A 21,196-nucleotide genomic window follows, 5' to 3' on the forward strand; every position below is an offset into this window, starting at 1 on the left:
ATATAGTTATCTGACTCTGTATTCCCTAAGCCATCATTTTAAATGTTGAATGATAAGCTAAGTGTAAAACCATGACAGTCTATGTTTTGGAATGATTTTGTTAATTCTTACAGAATTTTATGAAGTGGGTATTCTTTCATCATTTTATGTATGAGGAAATTAAATATCAGATAAATTAAGTAAGTTAGCCTGTGAAAGAGACAAGATTTAAAGTCAGATCTGAGTACTTAAAGATGACCTTAACATTGTCATATTCTGGAGAAGCCCATCTTAAATGAGACTAACCCCACTCAAAACTCTAACCTTACAATTCCTTAAATTTCTCCATGCCAGTGTTTCACTCCAGAACTTGGCATGATCTTTAAGAAAAGCTTCACATTAGAATCCCTGCACTGCTTCTCTACCATAGTGTTTTATCATTCTGACACTATCACACTCATCTCATCCACTCCGAGCTTCTGTAGAACTTCTCCATTCCTTGATGCCTTTTTCTTTAATCTGTCATCCATTTCCTGCCCTAATATATTTTCTTACTCAGCCTTGAACAAGTAGTGACACTTTTAGTTGTAAGAACAGAAGCCAGACTCAAATTATTCAAGCAAAAGTTTATTTGTCACTCTTAGACTACAGAGTACAAAAAATAATTGACTCCAAATGACAGGATTTAGGTGTTCAACTGAGTTGGAATATGGCTCAGTTCAAGTACTAAATTATCTCATCAAAATATTGTGTCTCTCTCTCTCTATTTTACTTCTAAATCTTGATTTTTTTCTAGGTGTATGAGCTCCTGGCTAATATATATGCACACATATATAATCATACATATATACACAAATTTTTATTCTATCTTCCTTATTCCCAGCAAGTGAATGCAACCAACTTAGATTAATTTAAGGCCTTATTAAGTACAATTTTTTTTTTAAATTTCTGATCAACCTTAAATTTAAAGTTTTCTGAATATATTCTTCTCCTTCCCCCTTCTTCTAGCATAACAGGCTGAGGTGTATTCTTTTGTCATTATTCCATTTGTAATTATTGTTACTTTCATTATTCCATTCCATGTAGTACTTACCCATAATATCATGTGTGCTTGCTAGTGACTTATTTCCTTCACCTTAGATGTGTTCTCAGACTTGAAGACCACTCACCACACATGCATCTCTGTACTAGGATAATGCTTCATCACCCTCTTTCCTTGCTCAGATGTGCTTTTAAAAAGTTAAGTCTTCACTAACACTCCCTGATTCTTTGCTTCTTATTTCCTTTTTCAGCTTATTGCATTATAGTTTCTGCCTCTACTCTATTGAAATTGTTTTGGCAGATATTGTCTATAATGTCCTTACTGCCAAATTCAATTGATAAATTTTAGTCCTTATCTTACTGGACATATGGGCTGGTTCTCTAATGCATCTCTTTGATTACTTGGTTATCATTAAAGCTCTCTTACTTTTTTTTTTTTTTTTTTTTTTACTTTTCTGACTACTCCTTTCTGGTTTTCTTTATGAAATTCCTAAAGGTAGGTCTTTTCCAGGGTTCTCCCATTGGATCAACTATGTTTTATTCTAAATAGCTAGAAGAGTTTATCTGAAGATGGAGCCCTGCTGGTCCCCTTGAATCTGGCTTTTTCATCCAATAACTATTTTTCCTTCTCCTTTATTTATGTCCCACAAATACTTCAAATTCAACATACTGAAGCTCACAATTTCTCTAACTGGCATCCCTAGTGTTGCTGCTCCCCTTCAGATGAAGTAAAGTTTAATGATCATTGTAGTTACTGTTATCATCATCATCACTTGATATTATTATATTTATATTTCTAGAATCCCTTTTAATACTGGGCACATAGTAGCTTTTAAAACAATAAACTGTATTAGTAAATAATGCATTCCCATCATTTAAACAAACTTCCATACAACTTTCTGAGAACATATCATCATTATTACTAGTTTAGTCTTCTTCCTAAACTAGACTAGCTTGAGATGAACCATAACTTACTATTAAATCTCTTGTTTCTTCACAGTACTTGCCCCTTTGTTGAGTTTAGTAAATGTTACTAAATAAAGTAAATGGAAATTTTCTGCCAATAAGCCATAGATTTTGGTCTAATTGAAATAATTGAAATAGAACCTTCTTTAATTTTTTTCTTCTTCTTCTTCTGCCTCTCCTCTCTTTTTTTTTCTCCTTCTTCTTTCTCCTCCATTTTTCCTCCCCCTCCTCCTTCTCATTCTTCTCATTAGCATTACTCACTGTGTTAATTTCCTAGAATTACTATAACAAAATACCTTAGGCTTGGCAGTGTAAACAACAAAAATTTATTTTCCTCACAGTTTTAAAGGCCATGAGTTCACGATTAAGGTACCAGCAGCACTGCTTCCTTTGAGGGCTCTATCCTTGGCTTTCAGAGGGCCAACCTCTTGCTGTACCTTCACATAGTTGTCCCTCGGTACATGCATATCTTTAATATTTCTATGGATCTTCTAATCTCTTCCTAGAAGGGCATCACTCAAATTGGATTAGGACCCTAAAGTCCTCATACCCTAAAGTCCTCATTTTAAATTAATACCTCTTTAAAGCTCCTATCTCCAGTAAAATTCACTTTCTGAGGTACGGGAGGTTAGGGCTTCAACAGATGAATTTTGCAGGAGTACATTTCTGTCCGTAATGCTCCCTCATTTGGTTATTTCATCTTTTCTAACTATGTAAAGTCATGAGATAGTGATCATGTTTTTATTTCTAGCCAGGATCAATCCCCTAAAATGCCGTCATGACAACTCCATCCTTTCAGTGTTGCAGGACAAAGGCTTCTCATCTCAACACTTTCTGTTTCATCCTCTGTCTAGTCCATTAGCAAACTGTTGACCTTTCCTTCAGAATATATCCAGATCTTGACCAACACTTCTCATTACTTCCTCTACAGTCACGGCACTATAGTCAACCAACTTCCATTTCCAGAAGTGTCGCCAAAACCTCCTATCCATCCCTGGCTTGAACCTCCACCTACGTTCTAATTCCAACCATCTATAGCCTTCCACAGTAGAAGAGCCAGAGTGATCAACTTTAAAACTAAATCAGATGATGTTTTTCTTGAATTCAAATATTTCTAGTAGCTTTCTATCTCACTCAGGGTAAAAAGAGCAATGAAGCAGGTCATGGATCATTAAAAAATGATTGGATTCCCACACGGTGGGTCCCCACACCACCACTATCTCTTTGACTCTTTCCTATGGGACTATATCATTCACTCACTCTCCTCAAGCCACACAGGCCTCATGGCTTTTCCTCTACCACATCAGGTATATCTCTATCTCAAGAACATTTCACTTGCAGTTCCTTCTGCTGTGGAGTGCCCCTCCCCTAGGCATTCTCATGATTTATTCCTTAACCTTCTTCTGACGTTTACTCAAATATCCCCTTTTCAGTGAGGTTATCTATGACCTCCAAACATAAGATAACAGACCTCCCATGGTCTACTTCTTTTCTTGTTTTACTTTCTTCCTGTGTTCTTGGGGGAATCTTTTATATTTTAAAGATTCATTTATTTTATATCTCATCTTCCCCACCCCAACAACATATACACCCACTAGAATCTGAGTTCTATAGGTAAAACAACCTATTTTTTTCATAATCTAAAAGAAAAAAAATTTGCAATCACAGCCAGCAGTGGTAAAACATGTGGATTCTTGAGATTTGAGGTATTATTCAGACATTCTAGAGATATTATTATTTTCTATAGGCTAGGCTTTGCTCTCTATTAATGTTGCTGAAGATAGCTTGTTTCTGATTTCTAACTCCAAAACTTCCATTAGGTGTTCTGTAAATATTACATGTAAATGATGATCATAGTAACATCCAATCAAGAATAAGCCAAATGCTGCTATGTTTCCTAGTTTTCAGAAAGACTAAAATATGGTTATTTAAGGAAAACTGAACTTTAACTAGTTTCTGCACAGACTGTCAACATTGGAGCCTAATTACAAGCATTTATGTGTCATTACCAGCCTTTTTGGACCTAACCATCAGAGTCTAGCCTATTCACTGATTCACTATTCACTGATATCTCTGTCATGTTTCTACTCATTTGAAAGAATCCTCAGAAGAACTAAATACAGTGTTTGCGAAAGAAAAAAACAAGTACAGTCATCAGGTCATCTTTCTATGGGGAATAGGCTATAATAAAAATGAATTACAGTCTAAGAATCCAGAGATGCAGAGTATCACATATTACTTCCTGGTCTTAAATTAGCTTAAGTTTTGACTCTCAATTCCCAACCTGCCTAGGAGCCGTGAAAGGTAACCTTATTTTTCCTGAAGTTTCCTTTTCACTCCAGGATAGTGTAAATCCTCAGTGATCTGAAGGGTGGGAGTACCTAGAATTTCACTTAAGTCATTAATCATCTTTCTTTCCCATGTACCACATAGACCTAGCTATTCCAGTGTTCCCTCAGGATGCTGGCTTTACTGCTCTGATGTCTTACATAGAGCCCAGGAATCACGAACAGGCCTGAACCCAAGTAAATAGCGCCCTTGATGTTTCTCCTCCCAAGACAGAAACAGAAAGATAACGGGACAAGGAGTATCACAGGCATTTGTTGATTTGGAAACCTCTCTTGAAAATGTTTCTACATCCTAGCTCCTTACAGGACATTCAGCTTTATTTCTTCAATACCTTGAAGTTTTAAGAAAAATAGATGCCTTCATGGGAATTGTCTATAGACAACTTCTGCTTTCTGCATTGCTGCAAATCTCCCCTGGGGAAAGAAAATGCAAAAACTTACACTGGCTTGAACGAAAAGCAAAATGGGAAAACAAGGAAAAAATTCACACAAACATCTTTAAAATGTTATTGCCACCGATTTAATTATATTTGGAGTTACAGCATGTAAAATAGGAAGAGAACAAAAGCACCTAATAAGCAAATGAAATAAAGGTTTTAGGATTTCATCAGAAATGGTTGAAAAAACTAGGGGTAGTTATTCTTAAGAAAAGGAAACTATTATGTAGTCATTTTATTCTCAGTTGCTCTGAAAAGAAGAGATGAAGAGAGGCATGTTTCAGTTTAGCATGAGAAAGGAACATCAATGTTTGATGAATATGGAGAAAAAATAAACTGGATTTGTTCCCAGTTTCTCAATCTTTGGGCAAGTCAGATAACATATGAGTCTTAATTTTTTAGTCTCTCTCTCTCTCTCTTTTTTTTCTTCTTCATTCACATATTCAGTAAATGCTTATATAGTACTTTCTATGTGATTCAAAGTACTGTGTTCAGTTTTTTGTGCCAGTGAGCAGCAAAATTTAATATTTTGCTTTCATGGCATTTACTGTTTAGTGATGGGGATAGAAATTAGTCAAATAGCAGTTTAACTTAATGGAGAATAACAGTAACAAGGGCTATGAAGGAAAATATTAAAAATGGAGTTGCAACAGGGGACTAAGACCAATTCTGTGAGGGCTGGAGACTATAGCTGAAGATGGACTTGGGTGGAGGTAGTTTCATAGGTCATGTGGTATCTGGTGAAAGGAATGAGGTGGGTAAAGTCTTTGAGCTGAGAAGAGAGTGTGCTACCCTCAAGGAACTGAAAGTCAGTGAAAAAAAGAAAACTAGAGGAAAGGAGAAGAAGCCTGGGAAAGAAGACAGGGATGAAACCACGTAGAGATACAAAGGATAAACAAAATGTGACCGTTTACCTGAAGACTAATAATAAGCCAATGTAGTTTTATTGATGACTACAGGATGGAGGCCTCAATTTTTTGAGGAGTCACATAGACGTAGTTTCAGCACTGAAATAACATTTGAAAGTTATCCAAAAGACCATACCAATGGCAGCCATTTGTAACGATTACACCTGCTATAATATAAACCATTGCATTCTGAGGTAGATAATTCCCATACTTTATTTAAACAGAAATTAAGTTGTTATCTATTTGAAATGCCCCTCAAGTGAGTTTTGCTTTGGGAGAGGGTTTGAAATACTGGGGACATGTTCTAGTTTCATTCTTGTTCTAGTTTTATTAGCCCTACTTTTAGTCTAGTTCTATTTTTTTTTCCCCCTTTTAATTCCTTGGTCTTCCATAGAAACATGCTGAGGAGAATGACACTATGGCATTAGAAACAAGTTTCTGTAGTTTCACTATACCAGAAGCTTCTATTGTTATATCCCTCTTTATCTGACAGAGTTGTTCAGGAGAAATTCATACTCTTAGATTAATGGAGAAAAGCTAACGGGTGGAAAAAGTTTCAGGAGACCTCCTGAGGTTTTATGCATTGAAGACCCAAGAGAATAAGTTTTAGTTAGGCATATAGTTCTTCAAAATGATGGGTTACTAGTTATCTATTTCCAATCTGCTTCCATAAATAATTATGGAAGCAGATTGGAGAGAATGAGTCCGGAAACTGTGATAGAGCTTCATAATCCCCATAATAACCTAAATCAATATGCAAATGATCTAGTAAAAATAGTTTTCTTGTGTCTTATATTTAGCTTAAATATGGAGATTATGCAAATCTATAACAGGCCCACGCACATCATATATTACTTTGTTTTGGAAGATATTTGATGTCTGCTCAGACTTTCCAATACATGGCTCTCATTCCTAACAACCATAGGTGTTTTGGCTCAGAGTTAATTGATTAATATCTATGAACTTCCCCATAGGAATTTTTTGCATATTAAAGTTATCAGACATGGGGCACAAAACCTCTTACCCTTCCTTAAAAAGGGATGAATTCTGCCATAACCTTTTTGCTCCAAATCTCCCTGTAGGATCAGACTCAAGGCTGACTTCAGCTGAAACTACATTCATTTGTGAATTCTCTGCATATCCTGCCCAACTGCTTTCGCTCCTATAAAGCGCCCCCTGAATCAATCATATAGACAGGAATCCCAGCCTCAAACTCGCTTCTGGGAATTCTGACTCAAGACACATATTCTTTGAGAATTTCCTTCTTATATGAAGAAAAAAATAGTATTTTTAAAACAATATGAGAACTTAAGTAAATTGCATTTTCTATGAAAATACTCTCTATAATGAAACTATACATACATTTCTCTATATCTAAACTACAGATACATACATATGTAGATAAATATACATATATCCTGAACATTAAGAATTAAAATAATAATAATTTCTTTAGAAACAAGAGTCTGTCTTTGATCTTTGTTGATTTTTTTAATTTAATTTATTATTATTATTTTTTGGAACATAGAGAGAGAGATCACAAGTAGGTAGAGAGGCAGGCAGAGAGAGAGGGGGAAGCAGGCTCCCCACTGAGCAGAGAGCCCGATGTGGGGCTCGATCCCAGGACCCTGGGATCATGACCTGAGCCAAAGGAAGAGGCTTTAACCCACTGAGCCTCCCAGGTGCCCCATGTTGATTACTTTCTGTGAATAAACTTCTTAGTTTGATGTAGTCCCACTTGCTTTATTTTTATTTTTATCTTTATTTTGGCTTTGTTGCCTGTGCTTTTGACATTATAGAAGTCTTAAGGGCCTCTACATACGAGATCATGTCATCTGCAAACAGAAATAATTTCATATCATCCTTTCAATTTGGATATCTTTTTCTTTTCTCTCTCTCTCTCTCTCTCTCTTTTTCTAATTGCTTTGACTGGGACTTTTAGTACTATACTGAATAGAGGAAACAATCAACAAAGAACACTTTTCTCATGAATGGGTACTGAATTTTATTAAATCCTTTCCCACAAAATTTATGAAGTTCATGTGATTTTTCTTCTTTAACTTGTTCATACGATGGATTACATTAATGGAATAATTCTTTTAGAATTTCCTTTTTATGTCTTTAGTATTTTTTAGTGTGGAGCTGAATTTTCTCAAGCTGCCACAATGAAAGACCACAAATGGGAAAATTAAAAAGAAAAATGTCTCACTGTTTGGGAAGCTAAAATTCCAAATACAAGATATATGCAAGGTCGATTCCCTCTAAGGACAGAGTGGGAAGAATTTGTTCTAGGCTTTTCCCCTTGGCTTATAACCAGTCATCCTCTCCCTCTGTTCCTTCCATTATCTCCCCTCTATGGGTATGTGTGGCCAAATTTCCCCTTTTTATAAAGACAGCAGTCATATTCAGTTAGGGTTCCCACTAATAGCCCTATTTTAACTTTATTATCTCTGTAAGACCCTACCTCTAAATACATCACATTTTGAAGTATTGCAGGTAGGAATACCAACATTCCTTTTGGAGAGAGCACAATTTTACCCTTAATAATCACATTATGTAGGCTTTTCAGTGATTTCTATAATACATAAATGTTACATATAATATATGTGTGATATAATACAATATAATATAATATAAATTACTATATTAAATCATATAATAATATTAATATATTATATATGTATCATATATACATACAATACCCATAACTCCTAACAGTTCATAGATGTCATTATTTAGCATTTCAAGTAAACTGCAGATACCTTACCTCACTTTATATCCCTTAATAATATAACGGTCTTAATTATTTCTTCCACATACATTTAGAACCTTATAGAGTTATGATTTTGGTTTCAATCCTCAATGGTAATTTAGAAAAATTAGAAAGAAAAGGAAAATCTGTTATATTGTCCCATATATTCGCTTACTACCTTCTTCTTTCCTTTCTGATATTCTAAGATTCTTTCTTTTATTATTTCCTTTCTGTTTAAAGAAACTTCTTTAACCGGTTCCTTACTGGTTCATCTATTTGTGACAAATCTCATATTCTTTTTCCTTTTTCTAAAAATATTGTGATTTCCTCTGCATTCTTTAGGATAATTTTCTGGGATTTAGGATTATGAGTTGATAGGATTTGGCTTTCAACAGCTGAAAAGCTTTGTACTTTTTTTTTTTTTCCTAGCAGCCATGATTTCTGATGAGAAATCCACTGTTGATTTCAATTTATTTTTTCCATATAGATAAAATGTCTTTCTCATTGCCTTCAAGGATTTTTCTTTAGTTTCACAAGCTTGACTATAACTGTGTCTTGATGTGAATTTTTGGTGGTTTATGCTGTTTGTGGTTCTTTAACTTTTGAATCTGTAGGTTTATATCTTTTGCCAAGTTTGAGAAGTTTTCAATCATTTTTTCTTCTCTTCTGGCTCTTTTATGACCACATGTTAGATCTTTTGTTATAGTCTGACAGGTACCTGAGGCTCTGTTCATTGCTTTTTCAGACTATTTCCTCTCTGGTGTTCATATTGAGTAATTTCTGTTGTTTCATTTTCAAGTTCACTGATCATTTCCTCTGTCCCTGCAATGCCGCTATTGAACCATTTCTTAAGATTTCTTTTTTAAACTTTATTTCAGTTGTAGTTTTTAGTTCTAACATTTCCATTTGGTACAAGATATATCTTCTTTTTTTTTAAGATTTTATTTATTTGACAGACAGAGAGAGATCACAAGTAGACAGAGAGGCAGGTAGAGGGAGAGGGGGAAGCAGGCTCCCTGTCAAACAGAGAGCCCTACACAGGGCTTCATCCCAGGACCCTGAGACCATGACCTGAGCAGAAGGCAGAGGCTTAACCCACTGAGCCACCCAGGTGCCCCTATTTCTTAAATGAGACTTCCTATTTATTTGCTGAAGCTTTCTATTTTCCAAGTATGTAATTGCATGTTAACACATTTTTATAATGGCTGCTTTAAAATCTTTGTCAGATAGTTTAGATATCTGTGTCATCTCAATGTTGACATAGATTGTCTTTTTTTTTTTTAAGATTTTATTTATTTATTTGACAGATAGAGATCACAAGTAGGCAGAGAGGCAGGCAGAGAGAGAAGAGGAAGCAGGTTCCCCACTGAGCAGAGAGCCCAATGCAGGACTTAATCCCAGGACCCTGAGATCATGACCTGAGTGAAGGCAGAGGCTTCAACCCACTGAGCCACAAAGGTGCACCCCACTTTTTTTTTTAAGATTTTATTTATTTATTTGACAGAGATAGAGTAAAAGCAGAGGGAACAGCAGAGGGAGAGGAAGAAATGCCATGTCCCTGGGATTATGACCCAAGCTGAAGGCAGACTCTCAACCAACTGAGCCACCCAGGAGCCCCAATTAATTGTCTTTTTTTCAGTTTGAGATCTTACTAGTTCTTTGTATGACGAGAGTTTTTTTTTTTTTTTTTTTTAATCAAAACCTGGACATTTTGGATAGTATATTGTACAACTCTAAGTTTTAATAGGCAGGGCAAGAGAGGGGCACCACCTTGTAGGTTTCATGGAATTGTTTACAAATAAACAGATTAAAAATGGTAAGTATGTGAATAAATACGTAGTGCTTTTCTGATGTTAAAATTAAAACTTCTCTATTCTATTATTAAAAGTCTGTCCCTAAGTCCACCTTACAGTCTCACACTCAGAGGTAGGGAATTTATGGTCCACCTTCTCAAGGCAAGAATAACAAAGAATTTGTGGATTTATTTAAAGTCATCATATATAATGTTGATCAAAGAAGCCAGACACAAAAGAGTATACACGGTGTAATTCTACTTTTATAGCTTTTTTAAAGACAAAAATAATTTGTACTAGCTGTCAGAATAGCAATTATTGCTGAGGGCTGGTAGTGACTCAGGGATGATGAAAGAGGTGCTGATAACATTCTACTTCTTGACTCATAACTTGTGATGGTTGAATAAATAAGCTAAACTTATCTTTAAAAGTTATTTGGGCTATATGCATGCTTTTTTATTTAAATGCTTATCTGTAGAGACAACATATCATATTGAGTTAAAAAAAACAGGAGAAAAAACTTCAACAGGGACTTTAAAGAAGGTGATCAAGAAGACAATACATAGAAAACTGACCACATTCATTAGTGATTAGAGAAAAGCAAATCGAACCACATGGATATATTTCAACAGAATGTAAAATCAGCTAGCTTAACTACAACTCCTGTATTTGGCTGGTGTGGATACAACTTGTTATAATGGAAAAAACATTTGGCATTACCTGCTAAAACTGAATAGGTGTCTATGCTAATCTGACCAATCCCACATCTAAGTACAGTCATGTTTATTTGTGTATCCATACTTACCAGAAGTACATGCTCAAATGATCGTAGCAGCATCCTCTGCCATTGTCACAAACTGGAAACCACTCAAATATCTATCAGCACTTAAATGACAGAGTCATTCATGGTATAGACATAGAGAGTACACTCTATAATAATGAAAATGAACTATACTCATAAACTTGCAGAAATATCACAAACATAATACTGAGCTGAAGAAGCCAGTCGCAAAAGTGTCCAAACTGTCAAGATTAAAAATAGTTAAAACTAGGGGCACCTGGTTGGCTCAGTCGGTTAAGCATCTGATTCTTGATTTTTTGTTCAAGTCATGATCTCAGGGTCATAAGATCAAGTCCTGCATTGGGCTCCACTCTCAATGGGGAGTCTGCTCCAGATTCTTTCCCTCTCCCTCTGTCTTTGCCTCTCCCCCGCAACCCCCTGCTCATGCACTCTCTCTTTATCTCTCTCAAATAAATAAATAAATAAATCTTAAAAAATAGTTAAAACTAATTTAAGATAGAATGAAGATAATAGTTACATTTGCAGCTAGGAATTATCCTGAACAGGGTGCAAAATATTTCTTTAGAGCTCTATATGTTCTATTTTTTTTTCATCTTAGTGCTGGCTCTATGAAGATGCTCACTTTCAGAACTTCTTGAAACCATACACTTATGATTTGTACATTTTTATGTCAGTGTCTTATGTAATAACTAAGGAAAATAAAAAATAAAATGTGGAGAATGCATCCTTGTAACACCATTGCAGTATCGTAATATTCAGAAGTGGTTATCATGGGCAGAAGAAAATTTTAAAGATAGTGACATTCTCAAAAAAACAAAAAAAGATAGTGACATTCTCTTGACTAATTATACTTTTTTTAAGAATTTGTTTGTTGTTATTTTTACATACTACATACTTTCCTGATAGAAATAAATAGCAGAATGTCAGGAATATATACTGTGATTATACCTTCCTGTGGACAAAGAACCATATTCTTTAGAACTTTAATGATTTTTCTGGTGAATAGTCAGTCCTATATATTGTGGAAATTTAGTAGACAGAGAGTGCTTCATATGTCTGAAATACTTTAATGATTAATTTTTATTCATTTTAAATAATAGAGACCAGTACAGTTTTTAGTCATAGAATATTAATAGGACTCATTGGCACACTGAAAATCTCCATAATACTATCATTGAAAACCCCATCAATATCATCAAGAATATTGGGGTGATATGGCAAGCCAGGTGACATATTGAAGTCACTTTTTCCTTCTCTGCAGGAGTATACAGCATCAGTGCTCAGGGAGTATAAAATGGTTTGAATTAAGAAGTTTCAATGCTGGGAAGAGAATCCAAATCTGAAATTTCCAAATGACAGCTTAGACATAGAGTGCCAAATCTTATCCCTCTCATGCTGTGCTACTGAAAGCCAAGAAAAACTAAAACTCAACAAAGAGACTTTTCATGATATCTCTGGTAATCCAAATCAAGAAATCTATTCAGGCTGGGGACCATTAAACCAAGAGCTGCTTGCTATGCCCTGAATTGGCCAATGCCAGACTCTACCACATCACATCCATACACATGTTAGATTAACTGGTTGTGCTTCACCACTCTTGATTTGAAAAAAGGGGCCAGAAGAAGAAGGTGCTAGTTTGACTTGCCGTATTTATGAGATCATAATATTTTCATTAACTTTGTGTGTGTAATTCAGTGACTGTGTTAACACTTGGAAACATCTGAACCACATTAAGGGATAAAGTACAGGCTCAGCATGGAATAAAATCTCCAATATTGCCAACATATCCAGATTATTTTGTTTAAAAAAAATCAATAACGTGCCTGAATAACTCTAAACATCTGGATATTTGTAAATACGTGTAGGAACAACCTCATATTTTGGCATCATGTACAATTGGTGACACTGATGGATTAATCCTGATCATTATTCCTTGGGAACATTGACCAAGAAACTGGAACATTGTGATTTCCTCATCATAACTTGAATTGTTATTGTACCTTGTTTATTAGAATATTTTCACATGTACCGCTTTATTTGCCCTATTTGGAGCCCTTTATAATTAAACAGAACTTACTTCTTATTTGCTTTTTTTAAGCAAATAATGGATGAAATGTGGTTAAGTGGCCCTGCCTATGTCATAGCTGGTTCCATGGAGAGGAGAACCCATTTTAATTGAATCTATTGATTTCTCTCTCCTGAAACTCTGATATCATGGAATTGAGAATAATGTGTGGTGTGCATCCTTAGATTGAGATAAAAAAACACAATAATCTATCTTGATACATCCTCACCTCTGGTGTGTACCATGATATTTCTTCCGAGATTAACACCATAAGGAATGGTCCATACACACCATTGGATCATAACTTTTCTGAAGACTTAGAGTAAGAGAATTTTTGAGCAGACAGAAGCCTACTAGTCACTTCTTGAGACATGAGGAAACAGCTCAAGGACAGCTTTGGAACCTATTTGAAGTCACATAGTAAATTCAGAGCTGATACTAGAACCAGTCCAATGACTCAGACCAGCTATCTTTTCAGGACACTACATATTAACTTCCTCAGCTGAAAACAAAAGGAAAGAAGTTCTAGATAAATAGAATGAGATGTTTCCTAAACAGTATTGCTGACTGTATTCATGTTGACACTTTCCCAAGGTTATTACAAACAATTTTAGTCATATTTTGGAAAGTCTTGATTTTTCTCTGTTTCAGTCCATCTGGACAGTACCCTTGCCATAGTAAAACTGGTTTGCCTTTCAGATAGGATGCAAGATCAGAAGTAGCTTATCTTAGAAATAGCATTTGTTGTTATAATTTGGGGATAAATTTTTTTTCTGTGATTCCTACCTGAAGCACTTCAATCTCAATCACCCAACATGATCTTTGTTTTATAAACTTTCTACCTTTTCGATTTATGTAAATATTTTCACTTAAGATGAAATATCTCCATGAGGTATGAATTTGATTTTTGTGCATAAATAAGAATTGTATAAAGAAATATTTAAGCCTCAGGGGAAAGCTGATGTGAAGAGCAAAATTACAAGAAATGAAAAGTGTTCCTGATTGCAAAGTAAAACTATATTTTATAGTGCTTTATCAAAACTATACTTGTTATAAATCAATGCTGAATTTTTCAGTATAGTTTATTACATATTATATACAAACATATATCTTTATACCCACTCCTTCTCTACTCAGTTTAATTAGTTACTCTGATATTTATGGGTGAACATTATCAATCCAATACTAGTAATTGCATAATCTATAAAATAATATGACATGTTTTGGGGGCCATAAAATTAATTGATGTAAAATGAAAACATTTGTGAGGTTTAGCATGCATTTCTTAATGTAAGCACAGCCACTCCATGTTCTTCTTACTCTTTTCTACATGCATTGGTTTATTTTTTTCCACATGAAGCCACACACTAATTCTGCTTTTCTATTAACCACAATGAAAGAAACTTTCCTGTAGAACTTTCATAAGATTCGTGCAAGTGCAAGAAAATCACTGAATTATTATAAGGTGGTTTTTTTGGTTGTTTTTGTTTTTGTTTTCTTTTTTTTTACTTTCCCAGACATGTTAAGTACAATTGAATATATATGTTTGTTTTATATAAGTATTCATTTTTTTTTAAATTTATGGAGTTAAGCCTTTCTTATATTTTGTTTTGAAATGTTTGGTTTTATGTCCTTAAATTTAATTTCATAATTGAACTGATCTTTTGAAAACAAATAATTATAATAGTTGCTATTTTTGTCTGCATCCTTATAGATGCCTATAATATGCATCTACATTACATTTTTCAAATGCACAAATTTATGGTTGCTATAGAACTACATGTATATAAACTAATGTTATTTTCCATGCTATCCTACTTGACTGAACTAATACACTTGTATAATTCTCATTGATAATTTCCAATTTCTGGCTATAGTTTTTCATTTCTTTAAATTTAACTTCCTTTTTTTAGATTATGATCTTGGAACCATTCTTATTTTTAGCTAGTACTTATTTATTATTTTCTCCTATAGCTCATAAGATATTTATCATTTTGCACATTTTATTATTTAAAAAAATGTTTTTTAGATTGGTAATAAAAAGGGACTAAGAAGCTATGCTTTTTCTGCCACAGCATACTATATTTCAGGACATGAACTAACTTAAAACATAGCATCTGATATTATTCTGGTAAAATACAGAACACAGTCTTTCTAAATAACTTGGGCTGGTTGCTTATTGCTTCCCCATATGTAGAAGAGTTACTAGTATTTAATTATCAGTAAATCAATAGGTGTTTGCATTCTTATTAACTGCTACAAAAAGCAATTATTGAGGTCTGTAAGTCTCTCCCACATAGGTCAACTTTTCTATGGTGAGCTTATTTTTAAGCAAAGTTAAGCCAATGCAATATTCTTTTGCCTATCTACTTAAATACCTGTTAATTTCCATCAGAAACTAGATTGACTGTGTGCTTAGAAAAGTAGAGGAGTTATTTGGATATCATGCATTAGCATTCTTTGTTACTGTAGTTGTCAGGAATAAGAAGACTAATTTGATGCAGACTAGATTTTGCTTCTTGGAACAAAACATACAAACAAACACAAAAACAAAATGCAAAAACAAAAACAGAGCATCTAAATGTGATGGAACTTTTGGTGTATTTGTGGATTTTTAATATTGGCTGTTTACAAGTTCTTGTCAGCTTTTTAACTGCCTTCTTCCCCCCTCTGAATTTATAAGTAGCCAAGTTAGTGCATTAAAATTATAGCCAGAAATGTCTGCCATGTTTCTTTTCATGTATATGCATTTATTTACCCTTGGGATTTAATTGGACTCAGAATTCTCATGGCTGTTCTGTAAAATAAAGGGGAGAATCAGTAAACCCTGAAATAATTACCATGTAAGTGTTGGACCAAATGTGCTAAAATATAGATTACTCTGGTGGTTTCTGTAATAGAACATCCGATTTGGCCATTTTAAACATATTAAAAATTAATGAGTAGAATTTGTGTTTTATCAGTTGAAATACTCTTAGTGATTCATTAGTGGGGGTTGAATCATGCTATTACAAAATACTTAAAACATGGAAAATACATGAGAGTACTACACTGATACCTACCACCACAGAGAATTAACATGTCTCATCAAGTTGCTATATTTAAGTCATTTTTGTTTAAACAAACATTATTAATAGCCATTATTCAAATTATCCCAATTGTGCCTCCCTCTCCCAAGAGGTAACTATTACCTTCAAGTTGGTGAGTGTTCCTATGATTCATATTTTTATAGATAAGTATCTCCAACAACCTATGTATTTGCTGCTTTGAATATACGTGTAATTGATTTAGTAGTGTACATACATTTTGTCCATTGCTATTTTCAGTAAAAGCTCTGTTTTTTATGAATATATTCACACACACACACACACACACACACACACACACGCACACAGATCTAGTTAACATTTTAGAATTCCATGATATGACTAAGCCATAATTTATTTATATACTTTCCAAATGCTGTGTATTTATGTTATTTGTAATTACCCATTGATGAAAACATGCTATTAATAGGGTATTTATTGGAATTAATTTTTTTTATATTGAGATTTGTATATCTTTGTTCTTACCTGACTCAAAGAGTGGGCTTTCTTTCTTTCTTTCTTTCTTTCTTTCTTTTTTTTTTTTTTTTCCACTCAGATTAAAACTAAAGCCACTCAGAATATTTTATCAGCTCTTATTGGGTGGGAAGAGGTGCTTGGTCATTTAAAATAAGATAATCTTGATAGACCTAAAAGCATTTTGAAAACCTGAGTCTGAGCTTTATAGTTTCCTCCATATGGAAAACCTTTTTAAGCCAGATTTACCCTGAAGCAGTTTCCTTCCAAGCCTCGAAGAGCTTTTTGCTTAAGAGGGTGTGCCATTGTCTCTCACTCAGCTTATGACCATCCTGTTTGTAAAGCTGATACAAGGAACATCATTTATAGAATTCAGAAAAGGCATGCATAAGATGCGTTTGCATTCTGCATTCATTTGAGTTTTTCTGAATATCCCAATAGCCAATGCCTTGATTCGAAAAATGTAGACAATGCAGGTACCTAATACCACCACGATCTGACATTAAATAGTAGAATAGAAACTTCTAATCGCCTTCGTTTGGAAAGTTCCAACATATTGCACACTTTTCCCCTGATGGTGCTATCCTTTCACTACAAGCACAGCTCAAGCCTTTGTGTAGACATTTTTCTACACTTTTTCTGTAATTTAGTGTCAGAAGGTTCACTTGCACTTCGTGTTTCTTTTCCTCAAGCACATCTAAAAAATGATACAGTCTAAAATTAAATTGCCTTAATTTGTCTATTCTAGCAGTTCTACTCTGGGAGGAGATGCAGAGAGGGTCTGCCCATTGGAACCCAGGTTTTACATATTAATCTTCCATGTATCGCTGACAGTATACTGCATGAAAATCAGGACTCCCGTTTGAAGGGACATTATAGGGAACTCACTACATAGAATCCACTTGATAATAGATGATATCGCCTATCTGACCCTGCTGCCTCCAGTGTTTTTGGTTTTTTTTTTCCGTCCCATCTCTTGTTTGCTGCCAGGATTCTCTTCAAAACAAAAATAGGATCATGCCAAGCCTTAGCTTAAAAATTATTTTTAATCCTCCAATTCATTAATTTTATTCTAATCTACAAAAGAAGCTTAAATCCTTATTGCTTTTTCATTTTCTCCCCACCTCTCTTGACTCTAAATACCATTCAGAACTTGAAATTTTGAATTTCCCCTAAGGCCCTGCAGAGACTTGCTTTCTTACAACTTCTGTGCCTTTGGATATATTCTCTCTCCTATCTGGAATGTCCCTGCACTCTTCTCTCTGTCTAGCAACTCCCTTCTAATTATGCAATGTCCTGTGTGCATCTCCACTACCACAGGCAATAATACCTTTATTATGAAGGGTTCCTGGTGACTCTCTGCAGGTAGAATTACTTGCTCTCCACTTGCGTTTCCAAAATATTTGTTTTTCAAAAATATGTATGATAATGTTTTTGATGTGTCTTTTTTTAGACCCAAGTTTCTGAGCTCCAAAGATAGATTATTTAACAAAACACAATTTGAAAACATGAAACAACCATTATTATATTCCATCTATCTCCACAAAGTAGAGGCATTCAATAGATATATGTTCCATGTACATATCAAATCCCCATGTACAATGGGGATTTGATATGTACATGAAATACATATGTATTTTATGTTCATTAAACCAATATTTGTAGACACATATCATGCTAGCTTGCATTCATTCTACTTGATGGAAATACAACTTTGAACAACTTCCCACCCTGCCACAAAGAATTGAAGTTTGCATCTCCCCCCTCAAATTATTGCCTGTGTTTTGGGTGTCTGAGTCATGGGTTACGTCTTTGACCACAGGACACGGTAAAACTAAGTGGCCTCTGCTGAAATGACTAATGACAAGCACTTCATTGAGACAGTACCTTAAGCCACTATAGCGACAGTATTTCCATGAATAAGGTGTGACTGTATGATGAAAACAGCTTGAATGGGTAACATTTTGTGGGTAATAGTAACCTTGGAAACTTGGATCCCAGCCATTCAAGATCAAGCTCTTCTCCAGCTATTACATTTCACCTCACACTGTAATTTAGTGCTGCCCTTTACAGGATCTCCAAATACCACACAAACATTATATTTATGACAGCAGAGACTGTAGCTAACTTTCTCCAAACACTTGTACCATAGATCCTTCCCCTCCGGAATTTTTTTTTTTTTTTTCCAAATCATGTTCCTTTGGACAGACTACAAAGACCTGATCACAGCTCCCTTGTCATTTTTCTCTTTTTGAGAAATATAACTTTAAACTAGTTTTGAATTATGTGAGAGGAGACAGTGTATATTTTCTACTTTAAAAGCAATTTGAGGTGGAGTTCTCTGGCACAAAGGCAATTCAAAAATAGCTGAAGCTTAAGAGTTGAAATCCCCCCTTGTCTGGTATATATTGAATAGAGTTATTAGCAATCAGAGTTATTTTCAAATACTCAGTACAAAATTACAGAAGTGTTTAGCTTTATAATTATTTTGTAGGCAACGAAAGTGCCAGATTGAAGGCACTATTTGTTCTGTTAGAATTTTGAAGAGTGGTAAGCCATTGGGTGTCATTTTAATTGTTGAAGTACTTTCAAATTAAAAGAAACAAGAATAGAAATTAACTATAAAAAATATGAAGTAAGGACATCTTGATACTTCACCCAGAATGTCTTTCCATTATCTTATTTGTAATTCATTACAATGCATCCCTTGGTGGGGGAGATATATTAATGTGATATTAAGATCAGGAGCTTTGGACTCAGGAAACATTTAGTTCAAATCCTGTCTTCAATATTTTTCTATTTACTGTGGCAAGTTCCTTAAACTACAATTCTTACACAGTTTATTTATCTATAAAATATATGTATGTAAGTCATCATACTTATAGTTTAATGATCTTCACTGAGAACATTTTTCCATCCCAAACATAATTTTCACTGGTTTTTAGAAGATAAAGTACCTTCCACATTGAAATGAGATTCACAGGGAAGATTAGAAATATTTCGAAAATATTTTTAAAGATGCCATGTTTTCCATAAAGTAATAAATTAGTAATCAGGCTGTGAATTTACATACTATATGTGAAAATAATTCACTGTAAAAACTTGTGTGCAGAATTCTTTCTAAAGTCCTATCCCAGAACATAACAGTGTAACATATGTGGGTATCTTTGAATACATCTCTAAGATGCTGTGAGTTTGTAGGGGGCAGGACAAAATTACTCTATGCAAATGTCAAGGTGGCTATATCCTGATAGATGGCATAAGAAGGAAAAATTAGCATTTAAAGTTCAGGTCATTTTTAATATGGGGAAGCATGATGCTGTATCACTCTGGGTAAAGCTGAAGTTATATGCATAAGATAAGGGAAATGATGGTTAATTAGAATTAAAAGCATACATATAGGGCGCCTAGGTGGCTCAGTCAGTTAAGCATTGCCTTCTGCTCAGATAACAACCCCAGAGTCCTGGGATCAGTTCCCACATGGGGCTCCCTACTCAGAGGAGAGTCTGTTTCTCCCTCACGCTCGGCCCCTCCTCCCTGCTTGTGCTCTCAATCTCTCTGTCTCTTTCAAATAAATAAATTAAATCTTTTTTTTTTTTTTTAAAGCACATATATTCCTAGATAAAGGTAGTTGGACAGGTATCAGGTAAATGAATGGCTGCATTTTTAAATGGGTGGAAATGTCTTATCTGGATCTCCAAAGAAGCTACCAGAATGTTCTATGAAACTGGAAGATATAGTTGAGACTTATCCTCTGATGGCATACTCAAAATAGATTGTTTAAGGAAACATTTGTTAATACCTTCAATCTATTTAGACTTCTTTTAATGGTCTACAATATAAGACCTAACACATGTTTTTTTTCAAATTAGGAAAATGATTAGCATCAAATCATTTTCATATTTCATAAATCAAATTAGGAAAAATTAGCATGATTTCAATGTAAAAACACAAAATAGTTTCTTTTAAGTATGACGTTGTGCTACTATTTGGATTTTTATGTCTTAATGTTAGACATCTGAAACTTGTGAAGACTTCAGTCCAATTATGTAACAAACCTGGAATTTAATATCACTGTGTGTCAGTTTAGTTTAGAGGAGTAAAAGAAACATGACAGCAACAAGTTGAAGACAACTGAAATGTAGATAAAGTAGGCCTGGGAAACTTAAAATGGGAGACACTTGAATCCCTTAATCACTTTTTTTTGAAGGGAAACTGCCCACCAACTGTAGACATGCATCCTTGGACAGTCATGTTTTATATATAGGATATAAATTCAAGTTACCTGTGTGAGAAATAAACGTCTATAATGGTAGGGGGGGAATATTTAGAATATTATATATTCTATTGCATGAGTTTTTGTTGTTTCTTTATTGAGAATAACTTATATATGTTGAAACATATATCTAAATACGATTTAGCAATGTCCATAATCTAAGACAATTTCTTTATGAGCTTTTCTTGTCAATCATCTATGCTCCTTAAATATAGGCTCTGTTCTGGTTAATATCACCATAGCTTAGTTATTTATACTTTAAAAATTCA

This window comes from Neovison vison, chromosome 13 (genome assembly GCF_020171115.1).
Source record: "Neovison vison isolate M4711 chromosome 13, ASM_NN_V1, whole genome shotgun sequence".
Taxonomy (NCBI): Eukaryota; Metazoa; Chordata; class Mammalia; order Carnivora; family Mustelidae; genus Neogale; species Neogale vison.